Below are 8,636 nucleotides of genomic sequence, written 5' to 3' on the forward strand. Positions count from 1 at the left end.
TGAAGTCCCTGGTACCCGCCGGACTTGAGTAGTCTCGAAGTTAAAGGGGTGAAACTACAAGGACTTCCTAGATTCCTACTGATGAGAAAATTGGTTGCGAATGATCCTTGTATCTTGTTCTTGTCCTGTTTGCCATTTGTTGTGCTATCGTCTGTTTTCCTCATGTCGTGTTTTGTAGGTCTCCGTTTGTTGTGTTCTTTCTATGCTGCCTTTGATTTATCCATGCGTCACTCCGTACAACCTGTTGTTTACTTTGTTAAAAAAAAATGTATGTGTGTGTATGGGTTATAAACATACAAACATATACACATATCTGATTGTGCTTGAGTATGTGTGAAATGAAATGTCTCTTGAGTAGTGAAAAAATATAGATTTTAATGATCGGTACCAGCCGATCATTATTTATTTGTTCCCTTCATCTCCACATTTAATCCTGATTCTTAGATCAACAATACAAAACCATGTGCAACTTTTCAAAATTAACTTTGATTTACATTTACTACTGATAATGGTATAGATATAATTGCATGACGAAATGCCTTTACAGCTAGTAAACGCAAATACAAAATCTTAGGATTAGGACTTCTATTCCATGTTTGCTTTGGATATTGATTGTCTAAATGACTTTAAAGAAGTGACAAAAGGGACACCCGCCACTCTAACAGAATCAGATTAGAAGGAACCGCAGGGAGTGTATGATGCAATAGCATTATGTGAATATAGACGTAAAAGTGTAAAAACCCCTTCGGTCATGAATAACCATGGGATGGTACCTAGAAGATTGTCCGGGTAACATTGTTGATGGAAGACCAGCACTCAACCATGCATACCAGCCTCACCTCTTCACTCCACTGATGCCACCCAACGAAAAGACAAAGACCGATACCGTTTGCCACCAGTGATGTCGCAACTCATTTCTGTAGCTCAAGAACACGACGCGCAGCTCGGTCAGTAAATCGAACCTCACTACCTCATGATTGTAAGCCCATCACTGAATGATATATATATATTTCTTTACAACCCGCAAGGGGCTAAACACAGAGCGGACAAACAAGGACAGACCAACGGATTAAGTCGTAACTGGTACTTATTTAATTGATCCAGAAAGAATGAAAGGCATAGTCGACATCGGCGGAATTTGAACTCAGAACGTAACGGCAGACGAAATACCTATTTCTTTACTGCCCACAAGGGGCTAAACACAGAGGGGACCAACAAGGACAGACAAACGGATTAAGTCGATTATATCGACCGCAGTGCGCAACTGGTACTTATTTAATCGACCCCGAAAGGATGAAAGGCAAAGTCGACCTCGGCGGAATTTGAACTCAGAACGTAGCGGCAGACGAAATACAGCTACGCATTTTGCCCGGCGTACTATATCATGTCCACTGAACGACATGATATATATATATATTATATATATATATACCAGGCCTCTCCACTCTTCCTTCTAATCGGACTGATTTTCACTCTTCACTGCTTTTCCTTTGCAGGCGAACTGTATGAGCAGACCATTGCAATGGCTATGGGAACGCGTATAAATCACTCGTTGACAACGTTGAGTCCTTGATCTTCTCTCACTTCAAGACTGTATGGTTGTTATATCAACGACTGTTTTGATGCTACCTCCATTTCCCACGAAGAGCTGAACACCTTCATCTATTTTGTGAGTTCCTTTCCCTCTTTCCCGTTCACGTCGTCCGCCTCTGAAACTTACCTCCCCTTTGATGACACCCTATCACACGCTATAAATTCCATGATTAAGATTTCTTTTTAATTTAAAATTAATATGTTGATGTTACGTTGTAACGTTGTATACCATGTTAAAGCTCGTGAAATTTTCTCTATTTTGATATACATCTTAATTCACAATTTACAACTTTCATATATACAAACTGCAATGTTAACATTAGTATACAAGCGATCTAAAACTAAATGGCGCTTCTCTAGGTAGGTAGGGTGGTAGGTAGGTAGGTAGGTAGGTAGGTAGGTAGGTAGGTAGGTAGTAGGTAGGTAGGTAGGTAGGTAGGTAGGTAGGTAGGTAGGTAGGTAGGTGGTAGGTAGGTAGGTAGGTAGATAGATAGATAGATAGATAGATAGATAGATAGATAGATAGATAGATAGATAGATAGATAGACAGACAGATAGATAAGATAGATAGATAGATAGATAGATAGATAGATAGATAGATAGATAGATAGATAGATAGATAGATAGATAGATAGATAGATAGATAGATAGATAGATAGATAGATAGATAGATACTACGAAAGAGATTATAGTTTTGTAGTTCTTTGAAATGTCTCTCTCGAAACAGGCTCAAAACTTCTGGAATGCACATTATACACACACACACACACACACACACACACACATACACACATATATATGGATGTATGGATGTAAATGACTGTATGTATATATTAGTGTCTATACAAACAAATGTATATACGCACACACACACACATATATATATAGGAGAGTATGGATGTATGTATGTAAATGACTGTTTGTATATATAAAAATGTGTGTGTATATACAAACATATATACACATTCAATTTTCTTTACTTCCTTTGAAAAACCTAAAGTACCACTCTGTGTTTGTGTGTCTGTGTTTGCATGTATATGTATTTGTGTGTGTGTGTGTGTGTTTGTGCGTGTGTGTTTGTGCGTGTGTGTGTGTGTGTGTGTGTGTCTGTGTGTGTGTGTGTTTAAAAAACACCAACACACTTAGACGGCTTTTCTGTCTGAGATCCTGAAGATTTGATCGACTGAAGTTCAGTCGATCAAATTTCAATATCTCAACATTTCTTTTTAAGTCTGGTATTTATTCTGTCTACCGCTTCCTGCCGATCCGCCAAAGTACGGAAGCGTAAACAACCCCAGATTGGTTGAAAAGTTTCGAAAGCCAGACGCAAACTTAAAGTCGTTAGCGCCCATATGCACACACACACACACACATATATATATATATGAATTAAACTAGAGATAAAAATTTAAAAGTTTAAAAATTTTTAAATTCAAAAATTTTAAAATTTAGAAGTATAAAATTTTAATAATTTATATTTTATATTTTATATATATATTATATATTATATTAATTATATTTATTTTTTGTTTTTTGTATGTTTTGGTTTATGTCTATCACTGTCTAAGTTGCCTAATAGTGGTTTTATCTCTAATATAATTTATATTTATACTGTGAAATTTGATTTAATCCTAAATCTAATTTTTCCCTGTAAGTTTGGATATACTCATATATATATATATATATATATATATATATTGGTAAAAACGGTAAGATAACAAAAGAAAGAAAGAGACCTCAATATTATGTAAATAGAGGAAATTTATCTATAAAATAATATGTTACATTTACTCAATAGTCAAGATAAAACTCTGAGTTTCAGATGCCGAAGTGGAAATCCACAAAACCATCTCTTTGGTTATCTGGCCATCTGAAAAACGCTATGAAAAAATACTGTTATATAAAGGGAAATTACTGTGTTATAATTCTGCTCGCGAACCCACGTGCGTACTTATACGTCACTATGAAAACGTACACATCTTCACTCGCATTTTTCGCCAAATATATACGCATATATATACAAACTCATACACACACACATGCGTACCGTAAAAGTTCATACATACGTCTATATACGCACAAGTACAAGAAAAACCATGGTTAAAGGTAACAGAAAAAAACATAAGGAAGTATACAAAGCATAAAAACCACGTTCATATACGGACATGCCCCTATGCACTCATACACACACACGCCCATATATGTACATACCCGCACATATTTATATACGTATACATACACACGCATATACAAAAAATGAATATACATATGTCCCCCCCCCACAAAGAATGGAAAATTACTAAGTAAAAACACAGTAATTTCCCTTTATATAACGGTATTTTTTCATAGCGTTTTTCAGATGGCCAGATAACCGAAGAGATGGTGTTGTGGATTTCCACTTCGGCATCTGAAACTCAGAGTTTTATCTTGACTATTGAGTAAATGTAACATATTATTTTATATATATATATATATATATATATATATATATATATATATTATATATATATATATATATATATATATATATATATATAAAACAGTACTGGGAGGGGAAGAAACGGAACGAAGCGACGAAGCGAAACGAACCCGGCGCGAAGGCGCTGTCAGACAATAGTGTAATAAGTAAAATATATGCATACATACAAACATATATGTACGTACCTACATCTACATGTATATATACATGCATATATAAATATATATACGTGAGTACAGGACACCACAACTAGACGTAGAACACAACGAGAAACGAAAACAGAAAAGCCATTTTTTTACAACAGAAAAACAGAGACGTGGAACTGGACGGGAAACGAAAACGGGAAAAACATTTTTTTACAACAGAAAAACAAAGTACAGGACATACTACACAAGGAAAAGTCCTCAATCATCAGCTGTTGCTAGTTAGACTCAAGCGTGTTTCGAAGGCAAGACAGGACACGACTCGTCAAAACTAAGCCTTCCTGCGAGAGAATTAAAATAAAATTGCCTCGCAGAGGGGTAAAAACAAGCAAGAAAAAAATGTAACACAAACAGGACATAACAATAAAACTGCACAATAAAATACAAGATAAAAATACATGTACAAGAAAATACAAAACGAGAAATAAAAAGAATATACAATACGAGAAATCAAAATAAACAAGAAAACAAACGAGAAAAACAAACGAAAAGGCTTTTTTTCTGGCTTAGACGGAGGATGTCCTGGCAGCGCATGGAAACATGACTTTACAGTTTGAAAGCAGCGTGCAAAAGGAAGTGGTTTAGGCTAGCAGTGACAAAGATGAGAAGGAGTGAGAGAGAGAGAGATAGAGGAAGACACGCGGCTGAGAGAGAGATGAGGAAGAGTGAGAGGGAGAGAGAGTGGGGAAGATAAAGCAAAGGGAGAGAATTTCGCGTCATAATTATATATAAAACAGTACTGGGAGGAGAAGAAACGGAACGAAGCGACGAAGCGAAACGAACCCAGCGCGAAGGCGCTGTCAGACAATAGTGTAATAAATAAAATATATACATACATACAAACATATATGTACATATAAGGATTATTACGAAACAGCATAACTTTACCTTTAATTCCTTTGTACAGCACATGTATATATTTGTAAGATAAGACCGAAACACTGCGAGAAGTAATACAAAGTAAACTACAAAACAAAACAAAAAATGATATCTAACACAACAACAGTAGGAGTTTTACCTTATATGTCAAAATTTCGTGGTTATGAACTCTTCTTCAGGGCTGATGGAGAAATGAGGGACAGAGTAAGTAGTTGCCCAGATGTGTAAGGAAGTATGGCGCCACGTGGAAACTGGTGGCATGCGCAGACTGGTGGCATGCACTGAGTGGAAGCATGTGCAGGCTCGTGGCAGGCGCAGACTGGCGTTATTAAATGAGCCTTATTCTCCAAATACGATGACGACTCCCAATATGCTCACTTAATCCTGGCAAGAGGCCACTGACTCAACAACATCGACAAACACATAGAAATAAAAATTGAACACCTGAACGAGTCCGGAACCCTTTCTTTGCTAGATTTCCACCTCGGGATTACAGAAGAGCGTTCCATCTATACCAACTGCTTGCAGCAATCTGTTTGCGCACTACGAGTAAGCCTTGCACATCAGAGCCAAATCAGCAAAACCTACGAAACGAAATTATTCGTATAAGCGACAGCTACAGTGATGTAGCCCACAAAGCTACAAACACCGAGCGGTTACACACGATCTTAAGCAGTGAATCTCCTTCACTTTTAGCCAAACGATTGTGTTTAAACAACGCTAAAGTCAGTAAACCTCAGAAGAAGGCCTGTACTCCCAAGTCTGACTATCAACCAAGTCTGCTTCTGTACATCATGCGATCCGCAGGAGGGACTTATCATATAGATGGTGTACACTGGTTCATACATGAGGAAGTTTCTGCCTAGAAATTATACCACGAATAGCATCAAGAGGTGCACACTATCTAATTTGTGGAGGCACCTGACTTCGTGGTTACGGTGTTGGACTCATGATCCTAAGATTGTGGTTTTGATTCCTGAACTGGGTGACACGATGTGTTCTTGAACAAAACACTTTATTTCTGTGCTGCTCCAGTCTGCTCAACTTACACAAATTAGTAATCCTGTGACGGACCAATGTTCCATTCAGGTGGGGAAATTATATGTTATGGAAACTGGGAAACCGGTTCTATTGAGTCGGCTTCACACGAGAATGTATCTCTACTTTTTTTACTTTTTTACTATCTGATTTCCCCGTCAACAGCTTGAAATTGTACTCGAGGGCCTACATGCTGTATGAGATAGTCTGCAGTAAATATGGGGCATCCTACATTGAGAGCACCACCAGAAAACTGCATAGTCGCAACAAGGAACACATGTGCACAGACACCTCAATCAGCTAACACCTACAGAAGTTCCAAACTCAGGATTTCACAGTCTCCCTCAGAGACACTCAATGTAATCAAAGAGCAATCTTAGAATAATGGAGGTTTATTTTACTAGCTAGCCAAAATCAGCACTGAACAATATTAATATTGCTAGTCAGTGCATGTCAACCTCTTCCCCAAGACGTCTGAGCAACGATTTATTCCAGCCCTCATTTCTCCACATGTCCTAGAGAAGGGATCATAATCCCGGAAGGTAACACTTCAACTATTCTACTTCTCTTTACCTCTTCCTTTCGTAGTATATCTTATATTACATTTTGCAATTGTTTAGGTTTAATCTTACATGTTTATCAAATGAAGTATCACACAATAATTTACCTTAACTATTCTCTATCTCTCCCCACTCTCTCTCTATATATATATATATATATATGTGTGTGTGTGTGTGTGTGGTGTGTGTGTGTGTGTAGCGTGTATATATATATACACACACACACACAATATAATCCTTTCTCCTAAAGGCACAAGGCCTTAAATTTGGGGGCAACGGAATAGACGATTACATCGACCCCATTGCTTCACTGGTATTTAATTTATCGACCCCGAAAGGATGAAAGGCAAAGTTGACCTCGGCGGAATTTGAACTCAGAACATAAAGACGGACGAAATTCCGCTAAGCATTTTGATCGGCGTGCTGACGTTTCATTTCTATTCTAGGCACAAGGTCCGAAATTTGGGGGCGGATGCCAATCGATCAGATTGACCCCGGTAAGTAACTGGTACTTAATTTATCGACCCCGAAAGACTGAAAGGCAAAGCCGACCTCGGCGGAATTTGAATTCAGAATGTAAAGACAAACGAAATACCTATTTCTTTAATACCCACAAGGGGCTAAACACAGAGAGGACAAGCAAGGACAGACAAACGGATTAAGTCGATTATATCGACCCCAGTGCGTAACTGGTACTTATTTAATTGACCCCGAAAGGATGAAAGGCAAAATCGACCTCGGCGGAATTTGAACACAGAACGTAGCGGCAGACGAAATACTGCTAAGCATTTCGCCCGGCGTGCTAACGATTCTGCCAGCTCGTCGCCTTTATATATGTGATAGTTACATACACATGTATGTATGTATGTATGTATGTATGTATGTATGTAATGTATGTATGTATGTATGTGTGTGTGTATGTATGTATGTACGTATGCTGGTATGTATTTATGTATGTGTGTATGTATATATATATTCAGTACCGATTCTTTCCACCAAATCCGCTTATAAGGCATGAGTCGGTCTGGTGCTAAAGTATATAGAATAGATAGATAGGTAGAGGCAGATAGACAGACAGACACGCAGACAGATAGACGGACAGACGGACGGACGGACAGACAGACAGACAGACAGATAGATAGATAGATAGATAGATAGATAGATAGATAGATAGATAGATAGATAGATAGATAGATAGATAGATAGATAGATAGATAGATAGATAATTGCAGTTACTTATTCTCAATTGTGAATATATTTAAATCTTCGGTGATACAGGTTTCTCCAAAGAGTTTCTAACCTTGAAAGTTTCTTCATATCTTGTTGTGGTATAGGACAGAGGGTGCGGATTGAAGCGGTAAATATAATGGAATGCGAAGAAGGGGTTGTTGTTTTTTCCTTCTCGAGCCGTGTCTGGCTCATAAGGGCCGGTTTCCCGGTTTCTTGGCGTATAGGTTCTCCACCTGGACGGGACGCCGGTCCGTCGCAGGTGAGCTGCAAGATGCAGGAGGAAAGAGTGAAAAAAAGTTGTGGTGAAAGAGTCAGCAGAAGTTCGCCATTACCTTCTGCCGGAGCCGCGTGGAGCTTAGGTGTTTTTGTTCATAAACACACACATCACCCGGTCTGAGATTCGAACCCGCAATCCCTCGACCGCGAGTCCGCTGCTCTAACCACTAGGCCATGTGACTCCACAAAATAAATGCGGCCTTTTAAAACCTAGCCAGGCTCATGGGACCGGTTTCCCGGTTTCAATGGCGTATGTGTTCCCCAGCTGGACAGGACGCCAGTCCATCGCAGCGTTACTCATTTTTGGCAGCTGAGTGTACTGGAGCAACGTGAAATGAAATGTTTTGCTCAAGAACACAACGCGTCGCCCGGTCCAGG

The sequence above is a fragment of the Octopus sinensis genome, linkage group LG8, assembly GCF_006345805.1.
Source record: "Octopus sinensis linkage group LG8, ASM634580v1, whole genome shotgun sequence".
Taxonomy (NCBI): Eukaryota; Metazoa; Mollusca; class Cephalopoda; order Octopoda; family Octopodidae; genus Octopus; species Octopus sinensis.